The sequence below is a fragment of the Pseudophryne corroboree genome, chromosome 6, assembly GCF_028390025.1.
Source record: "Pseudophryne corroboree isolate aPseCor3 chromosome 6, aPseCor3.hap2, whole genome shotgun sequence".
NCBI classification, from domain to species: Eukaryota; Metazoa; Chordata; class Amphibia; order Anura; family Myobatrachidae; genus Pseudophryne; species Pseudophryne corroboree.
In genome coordinates this window covers 367107585-367123455 of record NC_086449.1, presented here as the reverse complement: position 1 = coordinate 367123455, position 15871 = coordinate 367107585, and positions in this window count along the sequence as shown.

Here is a 15871-nt window from a genome sequence, read left to right as displayed (position 1 = left end):
CACCTGCCCAGCCCTTGGTTGGCAGGTATGTCTAGGATGTTAGAAGAGGTATCACAGATGTTCGGTGGCTATGTGACAGAACTTTTCCCTAAAGTGTTCTCCCTCGTACCTTGGGGGTTATTCAGTAAGGATTGTAGTTTCTGCTTTGTGATGTCAAGCTGCCGAACTGCCCCCCATTTTGCCTGTGCCTTTTACCTGTGCAGATGCATTTGCAGCCAATGCAATCAGATAACATTGGTTGCTAGCGCATGCGCAGGACAGGACCTGCGCATGCACACTAGCACCACCAACGGGGTTATTGCAGTCACATTGATTAGTGATGTGACCTGAATAACCTCCCTTGTTCATAGTACCATGCTCAGAGAGGTAGGATAGATTGATATGCAACAGGAATGTTTAGACAGCAATACCAACAAGATGTCATTTTATTGAGCTGCAGTGGCAAAAATTAGGCACAAGAATAAGATGGCATTAAAGAAGATTAGCAAATCACAGTTGACCATAGCTTACAATATGCTGGAACATTTAGTAATTCAATAGGACAATTAATCTAATCACAGATATATGCATATTCTAATAACAAAACAATAATGAGGGAAGAGTGATGAAAAATACAATTCTCAATGACAGTTTCTACATTTCTAACTTTCCCTAATATTGATGTTTCAATCTACACAAGCAAATTACATTGGAGTTCTCTTTGGCTCCTGAAGAGCCAGTTTTGCAATGGAGTGGTAATGGAACTTGTAAAGCAAATTAGATATGTCACTGTGAGTCAGTTATGCAAAGAGGATGTAGATAGCGAAGGTATCCTAGTGTCACTAACAAAAGCAGCTTACTCTGTAGTAAGGGTTACTTGGATAGGTTAGGTCAGTCTTTATTTCTTAAATAACTCAGTATTGCTTGGGTAAATAATTCAGTAATTGTACTCATTTTAATGACTAAATGTCTCTCAAGCTCTTCTTATAAAGTGTGTCTCTCTTCTGATAACTGTATTCAAATGAGGGGCTAGTTTGTAAGCTATTACTTTAGAGCATGGTGACAACACTTGTCTTCTTACAATAATGCACAGTGCGTGTAACCAAAGAACAATTGGGCCTGGCACTTGCCTGATTGCAACCCTCTACACCAAAAGTCTCTGTGTACTCACTCCAATTCTCTGTTGTAGTTACTTCAATGGACTGGATCTGGCTCGGCGGTTCCCAGCATTACAAGATGACAGCAGCATCCACACCTTTCAATAGGCCTGGTGGTGTCTGGTCCCCGGCTGCTACATCTCACGCCCTCTCCGGCAATACTTGTAGCACCCCGCTGCTTCAGTTCTGCATTGCTGCTCTCCACCACCCAGCGTGACCACCCGGTTTGCTCCATCTTGTTGGCTCCCGCTCCTCTCAGTGTGTCCAGCACTACAATGGATTCCCCTCATTCCCAACTTCTTCTCCCAACAAGCATCCTCTGCTTCCAGACTCTCTTGTCCAATCAGTGCTCACCAGCCAGACCATTTGACCGGAATCTGGTCCAACCCTAAACCCCTGCTGTACCAGCATGACACCGAGTTTCCTTTAAAGGGGCACTTACCCAACTTTCCAGGATGCCACATGTACATATCCAGGAACACAGAATTCACGAGTCCTGGCAACCATGGATGGTCACGTGATCCCTGGTACCGGAGGCAAGAACAATCCTTGCCTGGAAGAGAGGGATTGGAGAAAGCTGTGATCAGAGCAGTAAGAGGAGAGGGGATTGTGGCCCCTCCTCTCCTTCTGGCCAGACTGTCAGTGCAGCTCTGTCTCAGCTACTGCAGCTCATTACTGTATGTTACAGGCAGCCCGCAGAGCACGTTCGGGCAGCGCCATATAATGAGTCAGTGTGATTTATTGTAATGCTATCTGCTGAGGATCCCTTCACTGCGGCAGACCCCCGGTGTATCTACAGTACACAAAATACTAGAGATGAGCGGGTTTGGATCCATGAGATCCGAACCCTACCGAACCTCCCTACCCCAGTCCGGATCCAAGTCAGGCTTGGGTATTCCTGCCTAACTCAGAAACCAGAACGAGGCAAAACGTCATAATTCCGCTGTCTGATTCCCGCGGGGTTTGGATTCCATATAAGGACCCGCACATCGCCGCCATTTTTACTCCAGTCTTGGAGAGTGTAGTGAGAGGACGAGTCCTCAGTGTCTGTGTTGGCGGGAAAGTGGGGTGGTGATTCCAGTGCTGTCTAGTGCTGCTCAGTCCAGTGTAGTCTCTTATACTGCATCAGTCCAGCCAATCACAGTGGTGGTGTCCTCTGCTGCTAAATGTCCCCAGTGCTGGCAACCATGGATGGTCACTGCAGTTTAAATCCCTTGCAGTTTTGCTGTGTTGTCTTGCATCAGACCAGGGGTAGTGTCTTGTGCAGCATCAGTCCAGTGACCAGTCACAGTGGTGGTGTCCTCTGCTGCCATATATCCAGTGTAGCTGTATAAGTCTCTTTCAGTGGTGCTGTGTTGTCCTGCATCAGACCAGGGGTAGTGTCTTGTGCAGCATCAGTCCAGTGACCAGTCCCAGTGGTGGTGTCCTCTGCTGCCATATATCCAGTGTTATTAGCGTATAATTCCTGTGATACTGGCGTATAATTCCTGTGACACTGTCGTATAATTCCAGTGATATTGCCGTATAATTCCAGTGATATTGCTGTATAATTCCTGTGATACTGCCGTATAATTCCAGTGATACTGCCATATAATTCCTGTTATATTGCCTGGCGTATAATTCCCGTGATACTGTTGTATAATTCCAGTGATATTGCCGTATAATTCCAGTGATATTGCTTTATAATTCCTGTGATACTGCCATATAATTCCAGTGACATTGCCGTATAATTCCCGTGATACTGGCGTATACTTCCAGTGATACCGTCGTATAATTCCAGTGATATTGCCATATAATTCCAGTGGTACTGCCGTATAAATCCAGTGCAGTGGTACTGCCATATAAATCCAGTGGTACTGGCATATAATTCCAGTGATCCTGCCATATAATTCCATATAATTCCGTATAAATCCAGTCCAGTGGTGCTGCCATATAAATAAGTTCAGTGGTGCTGTCCTGTGCTGTATATTATTTACTCCATATAAAGGGGTTATTAATATTTAATTCAAATCATTTTCACAGGGTTTGCCCTGTGTGGTGTAGAGGTATGCTCTCCTGTACTGCCTATTGTTATATAACTCCAGAAAAATAATGGAGAACAAAAATTTGGAGGATAAAATAGGGAAAGATCAAGAACCACTTCTTCCTAGTGCTGAAGCTGCTGCCACTAGTCATGACATAGATGATGAAATACCACCAACGTCGTCTGACAAGGTCGATGCCCAATGTGGTAGTAGAGGGCATGTAAAATCCAAAAAGCCAAAGTTCAGTAAAAAGACCCAAAAAAAGAAATTTAAATGGTCTGAGGAGAAACGTAAACTTGCCAATATGCCATTTACGAAACGGAGTGGCAAGGAACGGGTAAAACCCTGACCTATGGGAGTCATTCTGAGTTGATCGCACCAAGCAACTTTTTGCTGATGGTGCAATCAACTAATCTCCACCTATGGGGGAGTGTATTTTAGCATAGCATGGCTGCAATCGCTTGTGCAGCCCTGCTATGCTAAAAAAGTTTCAAGCAAAACAAGACCAGCCCTGGACATACATAACCTGTGCGATGGCTCTAGCGACGATGGGCTCGGCTTTGATGTCAGACATCCGCCCTCCGTTCTACTGGACACGCCTGTGTTTTCCTTACCACTCCCCGAAAACGGCCGCCAATGGACAGGTGACGCCCTGGACACCTTTCTTTTGTTAATTTTCTTGCGGTCACCGCTGCAACCACTTTCTTCATTTCCAGCTTCGTAGCATCGCCGGGCAATGATGTGCGTGCGCAATGCACATGCCGCACAAGCACAGTTCTGACCCAATCGCACTGCTGTGAGGAAGTGCAGCGTGTGATTGGGTCGGATTGACCCCTATGTACAGGACTAGTGGTTTAGCTTCACATAACGATGGAAGCCATCATCGTCTCACTTGAAAAATGAAAAGAGGTAAGCTGGCAAAAGCACAGCAAAGAACTGTGCGTTCTAAGATGATATCACAAATCCCCAAGGAAAGTCCAAGTGTATCGGCAGTTGCGATGCCTTACCTTCCCAACACTGGACGGGAAGAGGTGGCTCCTTCCACCATTTGCATGCCCCCTGCAAGTGCTGGAAGGAGCACCCACAGTCCAGTTTCTGATATTCAAATTGAAGATGTCACTGTTGAAGTACACCAGAATGAGGATATGGGTGTTGATGGAGCTGAGGAGGAAGTTGACGATGAGGATTCTGATGGTGATGTGGTTTGTTTAATGAGGCACCGGGGGAGATACCTGTTGTCCGAGGGATGAATAAGCCCATTGTGATGCCTGGGCAAAATACCAAAAAAGCCACCTCTTCGGTGTGGAATTATTTCTCCATAAATCCAGACAACAGGTGTCAAGCCATGTGTTGCCTCTGTCAATCTGTAATAAGTAGAGGAAAGGATGTTAACCACCTAGGAACATCCTCCCTTATATGTCACCTGCAGCGCATTCATCAGAAGTCAGTGTCAAGTTGTGAAACTTTGGGCAAGAGTGTAAGCAGTCCAATTACATAAATCTCTTCTTCCTCTTGTACCCAAGCTTCTGCAAGCCACACCACCACCTCCCTCAACGTCAACTTCCTCCTTAGTCAGGAACGTCAGTAGTCCTGCAGGCCATGTCACTGGCAAGACTGAGGAGTCCTTCCCTGACCTGAAATTCCTCTGGAGGATCTTTGAGTGGTACGCCTGCTGTTGCTGCCGCCGCTGCTGTTGTTGCAGCAGGGAGTCGATTGTCATCCCAGAGGGGTAGTCAGAAGACCACTTGTACTACTTCAACTAAGAAATTGACTGTCAAACAGTCCTTTTTGAGGAAGATGACATATGACAGCACTCATCCTTTTGCAAAGTGGAGAACTGAGGCCTTGACAGCTATGTTGGTGTTAGATGTGCATCCGGTATCCGCCATTAGTTCAGTGAGACTTAGAGACATGTTTGTGGTACTGTGTCCCCGGTATCAAATCCCATCTAGGTTCCACTTCACTAGGCAGGTGATACCGAGGATGTACAGAGACGTCAGGAAAAGTGTCCTCAGTGTCTTACAAAATGCAGTTGTACCCACTGTCCACTTAACCACGGACATGTGGACAAGTGTAACAGGGCAGACTAAGGACTATATGACTGTGACAGCCCACTGGGTAGATGTATAGCCTCCCGCAGCAATAACAGCAGCGGCAACAGTAGCAGCATCTCGCAATTGCCAACTTGTTCCTAGGCAGGCTACGCTATGTATCACTGCTTTCCGTAAGAGGCACACCACTAACAACCTCTTACTAAAACTGAAGGATATCATTGCACATTGGCATACCCCACTTAGACTCTCCTGGGAATTTGTGACATCGGACAACACCACCAATATTGTGCGTGCATTACATCTGGTCAAATTCCAGCACGTCCCATGTTTTGCACATACAATTCATTTGGTGGTGCAGAATTTTTTTTTAAAAATACAGTGACGTGCAGGAGATGCTGTCGGTGGCCCGAGAAATTGTGGGCTACTTTCGGCATTTAGCCACCGTGTGCCGAGGACTGGAGCGCCATCAAACACACCTGAACCTGCCCTGCCATCAACTGAAGCAAGAGGTGGTAACGAGGTGGAATTCAACACTCTATATGCTTCAGAGGATGGAGGAGCAGCAAAAAGCCTTTCAAGCCTATACATCTGCCTACGATATAGGCAAAGGAGGGGTAATGCACCTGACTCAAGCGCAGTGGAGAATGATATCCGTCTTGTACAAGGTTCTCCAACCCTTCGAACTTGCCACACGTGAAGTCAGTTCAGACACTGCTAGCTTGAGTCAGGTCATTCCCCTCATCAGGCTTCTGCAGAAGCAGCTGAAGAAATTGAAGGAGGAGCTAAGATGGAGCGATTCCGCAAACTATGTGGGACTTGTGGATGGAGCCCTTTATTCACTTTGCCAGGATTCACGGGTAGCCAATCTGTTGAAATCAGAGCACTACATTTTGGTCATCGTGCTCGATCCTAGGTTTAAAGCCTACATTGTAACTCTCTTTCTGGCAGACATAAGTCTGCAGAGGTTCAAAGACCTGCTGGTGAGAAAATTGTCAACTTAAGCAGAATGTGACTCGTCAACAGCTCCTCCTTCACTTTCTCCTGCAACTGGGGCTGCGAGGAAAAGGATAAGATTTCGTAGCCCACCCGCTGGCGGTGATGCAGGGAAGTCAGGAGTGAGTGCTGACATCTGGTCCGGACTGAAGACCTGCCAACGATTACTGATGTCTAATGTCAATGCATATGATTCTGTCACCATTGAAAGAATGGTGGACGATTATATGAGTGACAGCATCCAAGTAGGCACGTCGGACATTCCGTACGTATGCTTGCAGGAAAAAGAGGCAATTTGGATACCCTTGCACAAACTGGCTTTACCTAAGTTGCCCCCTCTCCAGTGTGTACTCTGAAAGAGTGTTTAGTGCAGCCGGTAACCTTGTCAGCGATCGGCGTAGGAGGTTACTTCCACAAAATGTGGAGAAGATGATGTTCATCAAAATGAATTATAAATTATAAATTTCTCCGGGAAGACCTTGACCAGCAATTGCCTCCAGAAAGCACACAGGGACCTGTGATGGTGGATTCCAGTGGGGACGAATTAATACTTTGTGAGGAGGAGGATGTACAAAGTGAAAGGGTTGAGGAATCGGAGGATGAGGATGAGGTCGACATCTTGCCTCTGTAGAGCCAGTTTGTGCAAGGAGAGTTTGATTGCTTCTTTTTTGGTGGGGGCCCAAACAAGCCAGTCATTTCAGCCACAGTCGTGTGGCAGACCCTGTCGCTGAAATGATTGGTTCATTAAAGTGTGAATGTCTTGTTTATACAACATAATGCATCATGTGCTGTTTGGGGACTAGTTTTTTTAAGTGCCATCCTGTCTGCAACTGCAGTGCCACTCCTAGATGGGCCAGGTGTTTGTGCTGCACACTTGTGTCACTTAGCTTAGTCATACAGCTACCTCATTGCACCTCTTTTTCTTCTTTGCATGATGTGCTGTTTGGGGCCTTTTTTTTAAATCTGCCATCCTGTCTGCCACTGCAGTGCCACTCCTAGATGGGCCAGGTGTTTGTGCCGCACACTTGTGTCGCTTAACTTAGTCATCCAGCCACTTCGGTGCAACTTTTTGGCCTAAAAACAATATTGTGAGATGTTCAGTGTTCAGAATAGACTGGAAATGAGTGGAAATGAATGTCATTGAGGTTAATAATACTGTAGGAGCAAAATTACCCTCAAATTCTGTGATTTTAGCTGTTTTTATCTTTTTTTTTTTTTTTAAATCATCCAGATCCAAAACCAAAACCCGAAAGGGTGGTTATGGCAAAACCGAGCCAAAACCAAAACACGAGCGGGGAATTAGAACCAAAAAAAAAACACAAAACACGAAAAGTGTCCGCCGCACATCTCTACGAAAATACATAATGCCGTCCCAAATGTATACTTTCCCCTCATGCAACAAGAACTTACTATACTCTGATTTTGGATGATGCTATTCACCCATCAGGATGCTGTGAACCGTTTACTGTGTGTGATGGCTTCTCAGCACAGCAAGTATAGTGAAATGCCTACTAATGTGACAATTCATGTAAGCAGGTACCTCTTTCCTCTGTTTGTTAGTTTGTTTATACCAAACCTAGTTTTCTTACTGTCTTTGTTCTCATTTGTAAAGAGCTGTGCAATATGGAGCTTTAAGTACATTTTAATAAATAAAAAAAAAATGTGCGTTGAAGCCCTACTATTACATTAACGATATCCTACTCTCTAAATAACAACTGTTAATTGGAGAGCTACTTCATAGATGGAGTTCGTGACTGAAACATTCACTAATACGCCTCTTCATAAATATTTATATTGAAACTCTCCCATTGTGATAACAATGTCTATGTACAGGTATGTACATCAAAAACACACTTGACAGTGTTTATCCTCACTACTGCAAATCTATGAATCTTGCAAAATAAAACTACAGTACAGTATTAGGTTTTAGTTTATATTTTGATCAAACCATTTAAGCTTGCACACCTGGTCCCAGATCTTCATTATTTGCTCCTTGCTGCACTAACATACTCACTAATTCAAATCTATAAATACCAAAATACAATAGTTTGCAGGTTCAGGATACATTAATAGAGTTGTGCTATGCAAAACAAAGCAATACTGTACAATAGTAAGAGGGCCGGTTCTACACCTTGTGGCGCCCAGTGCGAAAGTTTCCACTGCCCCCCCGGCTAAAACAGTTAGTGCGAACTGAAAAATAGGGGTGTGGCTTCAAAGGGGAGGGGCGTGGTCACAGTTATGCCCCGAATAGTTGTGCACCCTGTAGCTGTGCCCCTAGTAGATTTGCCCCAAGTAGTTTTGCCCCAGTAAATTTTTCCCCTGTAGCTATACCCCCAGTAGCTGTGCCCCCAGTAGATTTGCCCCCTGTAGCTATGCCCCCAGTAGATTTGCCCCAGTAGTTGTGCCCCGTATAACTATGTCCCTAGTAGATTTGCCCTGTAGTTGTGCCCCCTGCCGCTGTGCCCCCTGTTGCTGTGCCCCTTAGTAGCCGCTTACAAACACACACACACACATAAAAAACAATACTTACCAGCCCCGCTCCTGCTTCCCGACCGCTGCTGCTCCTCCGTCTGGCCGCCCGTGGCTCCTCTCTATGGGAGAGACGTCATGACGTCTATCCTGTAGCAGCGCCGCACAGACACTAGAGGTCAATAATGACCTCTAGCGTCTGACAGGTGCGCCGGCTGCAGCGGATGCCCACACAGCCCACGGCGCCTGCTGCAGCCAGGGAGCGGGGTGTGGGTAGGTGGCGGGCGCCTGCGGGGTGACTGCGACCGCACCCCCAGGCCGCAGCGCCCTGGGCGCAGGCACTGCTTGCCCGCACCAAGAACCGCTCCTGAATAGTAACTATAATGAATGCATGTAATAATGCACATTATAGTATGTTATTGCATTCTCTACTGAACATACTGGGCCTCATTTGCAAAGCGTAAAGTGGCTTAGGCACAGTGAAAAATTCTCTGATAAGCCTAAACTTTTGGGAGTTTTGGTGTTTGTGAATGAGCAGAAGTTGGTACCAGCTGATTGGAACAGATGGATCAAAGCCAAGTGCAGCATAGGTGCACTGATGTGCCGAGTTTTATGGAGCAGTACAAAATTGGAGTTTTCATTTTATGCAGAACGATTAAGGAAACAAGTTAAATAGACAGGAAGGGCAAATTTTATCAGTGTTTTTTGATTTGCTGAATGGCACTCAGCTATTTGCATTCAAATACTTCACCAGTTTTTCTAAGAGATTGGGTATCACACTATGCTTTTAATATATTTCTAGTTTCATTAAAATGCATAAAGTTAGGTACAGAATTGCAATGTAAAACTTGCAGTATAATAAAAAGACACAAACAAGGAAATCAGTACAGCTCATGCATAATAAAATTAATTGCATTTCTTCAGTGCAACAGCACTGTGGGGGTCATTCAGGTGCGGTTGTTCTTCCTACTCCTGTTGCAATAATTTGCCACATGCAATTGCGATTATATGCTAATATGGGTAGAAGACTAGAAGCTAGCCGAGGCAAAAGAATGCCCACTGCGATTGCATTTCGTATGGCGCCACATGATTACAGAAACATTGCTTACATTATCACACATAGGGTCACCAGAGCCTGAGTAACTCTGTAGACACACAGGCTGAGCAGAACTCCTGGGACACACAGGTCTCTCCAGTAGCAAGTGTGCTTGCAGCTGCTATTGTATGCATGCCCAGAAAACGCCGTCCAAACGACCATGACCCGCCCGATACCACGCACAAAAGCTGACTTAATGTCACTCACTTTGTGACTAAAATCTTGCTGTGACCAAACTCGCAAATCACTCACTGTGCATACACACTGCAACTCGGATGCATGCACAGTGCGAAAATATTGATCGATATGCGTACAATAGCCACTTTGCAGCCGCAGCTGAATGACCCACAGTGTGTCTTACACTGAGTTAATGAATCCATGTAAAACAAACATTAGCCACATGTATTTTGCATTGTATAGCACAATTTTATTGTTACAAGACAAGCATCTAACCTAAAAGAAAAAAGCTGTGGTTCAAATGGCAGGTATTAAATTGGATGGCATAAAAGAACCCCCCCAAAAAATATCTACAAATACCTGGAGAGTCAGTTATAGACAATGTGGGGCTGATTCTGAGATGGAGCAAAGCAAAAAAGCAAGTAACTGTGGGGTCCACCTAATAAGCTGAGATAAGGTAGTTTAGCGGCCGTGTGGGATGCCGACTGAACTCCAACTTTTTTTTACAGGGGCAATCACTTACAAGGTAAAACCATGCCTTGTAAGTGATTGCCCCTTAAATAAACATCCGAGTTCGGCTGGCATCCTGCATGGCCGCCGAATTTGAACGGCATTAGATCCCGACCAAGAAGTCTAAATGAAAACTGCGAGAAATCACTGTACATATAGCTTCTCGATATGTACTAAAAGGATTTTGCTCCATTTTGGCTGCCTATGCTGAGTGATAGATTTTCTCGATGCCACAGGCATCTGTGGCAGCACTAAGTGTTCCAGCTGTCCCAGCGCTCAGGTCACTTACAGTCAGATATTGTCTCCAGCGCTGGCTTCATCACTGATAGCTGCCGAAAACTGCTTCTCCTCACTTTAGAAGCAAGAAGAGAGCTCTGCCAACTTGGTATGGTTCCAAAAAAAATACCTAATGGGGCACTCAGAAGTGCTATAATTAATGTGCATAAATGGGATCAAGAAGTAAAAACTTAACTTTTATTTTTGATTAAATATTAAAAAATAAAGAGAATGTATTCTCTTGATCTAAAAGGCGAAATATAAACACAATACATACAACACAACATGTAACTAATTAAAAGGTACAGGTTGTTTGAAACCTCCAACGGACCTCAGCCCTTACCGTGGAGGAAAATTGATATGTAAATATGACTCGAGAAAGATAAGACAAGACCTTAGGGCGTGTTTCATGGTTCTGCTGCCTCGTATTTGCTATTGCATTATATACGTGGTGAGAGACCCTTACTCGCGCCGGTATCTAGAATCACAGACAATGCCAGAGCATACACATAGGGGTAAATTTACTAAGGTGGGAGATTTTTAGAACTGGTGATGTTGCCCATAGCAACCAATCAGATTGTATCTATTATCTTCTAGAAGCAGCTAGACAAATGTTAAGTAGAATCTGATTGGTTGCTATGGGCAACATCACCAGTTCTAAAAAAACTCCCACCTTAGTAAATTTACCCCCTAGAGTGTCTTATTCACTTCTGCTTTTGGCTGATGACAATATGGTCAGTGCAGCCAATGAGAGAGTTACTGACACTCTACTTACTCTGGAGTTGAAGTAAGAGGAGCAAAAAGACAACAGTAGTGTATATATTGGGTCTGAGAGAACAATTTGAATTTCCAACAGTTGTTGGTAGGAATGAATAATTCCTCTGTTCACTTAATTCATTTGATATTATCTACAAGACACTTATATTAAGCAGGAAACAGATATATGTCTATGACCTTTTAATCACATCTGTTAGGGCTCCTATATTCCAATAATCATAACATGCTGTGATTTAGCTCTCAGCTTAGTGAGCTAGAAAGAGTAAGGAAAGAAGGCAAGACTTAAAGGCATATTTTGTGGTTCTGCTGCCACGCATGTGCTATCGCATTATATGCGTGGTGAGAGACCCTTACTCATGCTAGTCTCTAGAAGTGCAGACAGTGGCTGATGACACTGCCGTCAGTGCAGCCAATATATGGGTTACTGACACTATGCTACTCTGGTGTTGAAAGAAGACAGAGTTCCTTGTAAATGCATAAGATTATGTGTGAAATAAAATCACAATCAAGGTACTAGCCACACATATATTTAACCATCAACACTACGCCTGCTAAAGTCAGTATTAACATACAATATATGGCAAAGGAGGATAGGTACCTTTAATCATACCATCAGACACAATTGGAAACTTATTTATAAATGATAATAATAGGCTGTTTGAAAGGTATACTCATAGTCTATAGTTTATAACTTGAGTCATATGAAAATTGACATAGAAAGATTAAACATATCCAGATTGTGAGATGCAATTAAACATTCATTTAGCGCCGAACGGCCAAATGCCTCAGGCTTCAGGGCTTCACAATCACAAATACATTCTATGTCATACAACCTGTACCGGGGGCAGCCTGCCGTGCGCAATCAGCGGGGTGCCCGCAAGGCTCCTTCCTTTAACGTACGTTTCGCCAGATGGTTTGTTCACAAAGGGGGGAACAGCTCCTTGATATGGTTGTCAATAAAGTTTGTTTAAAAAAACTCTGCTGCAGCTGCACAAGATGGGACTCCAGAGACAGGGAATAAAATTGGACTACATCTGTGGCTGCAAGAAAGCAGCTGCAGTTATTTTTATAGAAGTGACAGTACCTGATATTCTTTTCTTCTTTTGAAGAAGTTCCAAAAACCTTGAGGTTGTGGTAAAATCCCTGCATGCAGAATTTTTCTAAAATTCACCCCAAATTTAATATGCTACATTGACTGTTTAACACAACAATTACTGCTGATTAGGTAAATAAATTTGAGGTTGAGTCCAATAGCTACTGTACTACGGTGATATTAAATTAATATCAACAGAAGGATGTATGGGAAAAGGGTAATTTCATAACAATCTTTCAAAATAGTTAACAATTCCTGGAAACAGGATGCTTATTTAAGAAAAATATTTCCAGATAATCCTTCAATTGGGATTTGGATACCATTCTGAGAAGGGCATCAGCTTTCCCATTTCTAGATCCAGGTTGATACTGTATCAAGTTTTCCTGTCCAGGGGATAGTTGTTTAGCAGATCATAAAAGTACATATTTATGTGACTGGCAATGGCTGCAGTGGAGGTATAGAACTCCCAAGGTAGTGACTCCATTCTGAAAACACATTTGATGGCTAGTAACTCCTTATTACACTATTGTAACTCATCTCAGCAAAGATCATCTGGTGTTAAAAAGAGGCACTGGGCTGCCTATGAGCAGCGAAGTATGAGACACAGTAACTGGTGAAGTGATACAGGATACAATAGGAAAAGAATACTATGAGCCATTAACAACAACCACAAATTTAGATTGGAGCAGGAGCCCAAAGTACACAATCCAGTGTGGAGAGATGAAGCTAGGATTACACAGACACCTAGACCAAAGCAGGCAAATGACAATTGATGTACCCGCATGTTGAACAGTCTAGAGCTTGATATTTAAAGGGAGTTGGGACCAGAGTCAATTAATGTTAACTTCAACCTTCCTGGAAAGTAATAAAATCTAATAAAGGTACTCAGATTGGTGGCTTTACTTCCAAATCTTTAGAAGAAAAAACAGAGAGTCTTCAGAGACTAGAGTTTACCTTACAGTGCTGAGAAAGGAATGATAAAGTGCATGTATCCCAGTTGATGGAAGAATTATGAGCAGATAACCATGGGATAATCAAATTAAAGCTTTGGATGTCCTGGTTCTATATCAAATTAACTCTTTTTGGAACTTCAACTGAACTTTTGTATACCATTTGTGTTCTTTTTTCATATGTCATCAAATGGAATTGAATTGAATTCCTACGAAGACCACGCATTGTGAACATTCACAGACTTCTTCATCAGTTTTCATGGACAGTGACCATCACGGTGAAATATCACCACCATTTTTACTTTGCGCCAACAGTAGGTTTCCATCCGATCTTTCTTTTTTCTATAATCATTTGGAGATTAATATGTAGTTCAAGATTTACAAAAGACAGAGCAGATATATTTATAGTCTACAAATTTACATATTTTGCTAAGGGGTATATTCAATTCAAGTCGGATCCATTCTGACATTCATTTGTTGGAATGGATCCAACCTGGGCTATTCAATGTCATCTCAATTCAACTTTTAAAAAAGTTGATTTGAGATGCGGGAGCTGAGACAGGGGAGAGCCACGGGCAGACGGGGGAGAGCAGAGCTACAGCATCGGCTATATAGCCGGTGCTGTATCGCTGCTCTCCCCCCGTCTGCCCGCGGCTCTCCCCCATCTCCCGCCCCCCGTCTCTCTGCCTCTTCCCATTCCCGCATCACAGCCACTGCTCACGGCAGCGTCCACCAGGCTCCAGCAAGTGAGGTCTCGATTGCTGGAACCGGGTGGATGCTGCTGTGAGCAGCAGCTGTGACATCCTCCCGTGCTGCTCTCCATCTGCCCGCGGCTCTCCCGGTCCCTGCTCCTGCATCTCACTTCAACTTTTTTTAAAGTCGAATTGAGATGGTCGAAAAGGGTCGACAGAGGCACGTGGATTGGCGGATATTCCGCCGATCCACATGCTTTTCGACAAGTTGAATTACTCGATTTGTCAAATAATTTGGGATTAGATTGAATAGTCTGTACCCCTTTCGACCTAAAAAGGTCGAAAACTGACGTCTTTTCGACAGACGACAGCTTTCGACTTCAATTGAATATACCACTTAGACTTTCATTCAATATGGTTTTCCTGTATAGAAATGATGTCTATGAAACGGCAACAAGTACTGAAGTTGAGTATGACCAGCCTAGTAATTACAAGACAATTCAAAGAAAAATGTACAGTTACTGAGAGAACAAAATGGTATTGTTGAATTTAATTGTCTTGGATCCATGGAAACAACTTGTTTAAAATATGTTCTACAGATATGTCTTCATTCATCTACAGTTTTTCACCATATGGCGTGAGATAAGTGGCGCTAATCAAACACTTTAGCATGGATAGCGGGTTTCATACTTTCACATTTTAGTGTCTTTTTCACATAGCATCTTTTTTTGTACTGCAGCTATAAACCAACACACTTGTAGTATACTGTGGATTTAGCATTTGCAGTTTTCTCACAATGTAAAGTCATACAGTGCTGCATAGTGGGATGCATGGTGTGGCTCAGTCAAAGAGGTCTTTGGTTTTTTGCCTTTTTCACAGATTAGTGTCTTTTTTGAACAGCTTTAGCACAAAAAACCCATAGTGGTGTACGTACGCATATTGTACCTTGTTCTTTTTCTCATTAGCAGTACAAGGTGAGTCAATTATTGAGTGAAAAAGAAGCATGGCACAGCTTAGTGGATATTTCATGCTGTTTGAGGATAGGTGTATGTGGGCATATCTGTACCAATAGTTCACAAATTTCACTTGGTCAGATAGATGCATAATCCCCCAAACCACCATAATATGAACCAATATTCTCCAATGTTTATTATTAGTAGTGATGAGCAGGTTCGGTTCCTCGGTATCCGAACCCCCCCCCCCCCCCCGAACTTCACCCATTTTAAACGATTCCGAGGCGGACTCGAATCTTTCCGCCTTGCTCGGTTAACCCGAGCGTGCCCGAACGTCATCATCCGGCTGTCGGATTCTCGCGAGATTCATATTCTATATGAGGAGCCGCGCGTCGCCGCCATTTTCACTTGTGCATTGGAGATGATAGGGAGAGGACGTTTGCAGCGTTCTCAATTGTGTTCAGTGTGCTGCAAATATCTGTGCTTAGTGTGCTGCAAACATCTGTGCTCAGTGTGCTTGCAAATATCTGTGCTCAGTGTGCTGAAAATATCTACGTTCTCTGCCTGAAAAACGCTCCATATCTGTGCTGCATTGTAGTATATAGTAGGAGGACAGTGCAGAATTTTGCTGACCAGTGACCACCAGTATTATATCATTTCGGTACAGTAGT